The following is a 201-nucleotide window of genomic DNA, read 5'->3' on the forward strand; positions in this document are numbered from 1 at the left end:
GCATGCCTTTTGCGTATTACTATTGCTAAGACGCAATTTTGTTCCATCTGGTGTTTCTAAATTATCATTTAAGAGAAGATCAGAGTCTCATTTTACTGGATTTCGTTGGACTTGTTGCCTTTGAAAAAAGAAGACTTTTAACACGGTTATACAATGGGATCTATTAAGATAATTTGATGCAGAAAATTTTCCTATTTTAAA

The sequence above is a fragment of the Montipora foliosa genome, chromosome 2 (assembly GCF_036669935.1).
Source record: "Montipora foliosa isolate CH-2021 chromosome 2, ASM3666993v2, whole genome shotgun sequence".
Lineage (NCBI taxonomy): Eukaryota > Metazoa > Cnidaria > Anthozoa > Scleractinia > Acroporidae > Montipora > Montipora foliosa.